This window comes from Octodon degus, unplaced genomic scaffold (assembly GCF_000260255.1).
Source record: "Octodon degus isolate 3935 unplaced genomic scaffold, OctDeg1.0 scaffold00205, whole genome shotgun sequence".
Taxonomy (NCBI): Eukaryota; Metazoa; Chordata; class Mammalia; order Rodentia; family Octodontidae; genus Octodon; species Octodon degus.
The window spans coordinates 791,442-792,357 of NW_004524781.1; the positions used below are offsets into that span (position 1 = coordinate 791,442).

At 41.2% G+C, this 916-nt stretch overlaps 1 non-coding gene across 1 annotated transcript; it reads right to left on the bottom strand.

Annotated features, from left to right (window-relative positions):
* Positions 1–425: 425 nt before the first annotated feature.
* Positions 426–532, bottom strand: LOC111813622. The gene has a single exon (XR_002818824.1). It is a non-coding gene; the product is annotated as a U6 spliceosomal RNA (small nuclear RNA).
* Between the last annotated feature and the right edge of the window lie 384 nt (positions 533–916).

Genomic DNA, 916 nt, shown 5'->3' on the forward strand with positions numbered 1-916 from the left:
GGTCCCTGTGCTTTGCTAAGCTTGTTCTAAGTAGGTGCTTTAGACCACTAAGCCATCTCACCAGCCCCATATTTTTGTCTTTGTAGTGGTTATTCATAGTGCAAGATGCAGACATGATATCCTGTCCAAACACTATCTATTCATTGAATTAAGAGAAAGTAACTGTACACCCATCCTATTTTGTATATACAGATACAAAATAGTCCTTCGTTTGTATCCCCTTTTTGTTTAGTTTTGTCAGAGATGGGTATTCCATTGCCATTTAAATATTGTAGGTGCATGAATTCAGCAAAATAATCTAATATAGTCCAGTAGTCCATAATAATAGTGGGTTATCTGCAGGACTGGCAATGTCAGAAGTTGTTGATTTGAGCCTTTTACAGCTCAGCATATTAATATGGCTTTACTTTTTATACCTCATTTTTTAAAAACTGGAAGGCTTCACAAATTTGCGTGTCATCCTTGTGCAGGGGCCATGCTACTCTTCCCTGTATCGGTCCAGTTTTAGCGTATGTGCTGCTGAAGCGAGCAGCCATAAGCTTGAAAGAGCAGCTGAAGTACTGTTGGAGGACAAGTGGTAGATAAAAAACAGTCTTTCTTATAAACAAGCAGGCAATCAGCTTTCAATGGACTAAGATAAACTAGCAGTGTGTATAAGATAAATCGGCATATGTATTGAGATAGTTCTGAAACAATGGAATAGATACTTCAGGGAACTGTTTGAACTTCTCCCTGCTTCCTATTTCTCTGGCTTCTGGTAAGAGAAACTGTGTTGGAATATTCATTAGCAGGAGTTACGGGAGGCGGGAGGGTGACAGAGAAGGGCGCTGGATACGATTTCTGCTTGGTGCACGTGAGTGTGGCTCTGCCACACGCACACCATTAATGCGCGTGGCTTGCAGGTGTCCATGGAAAG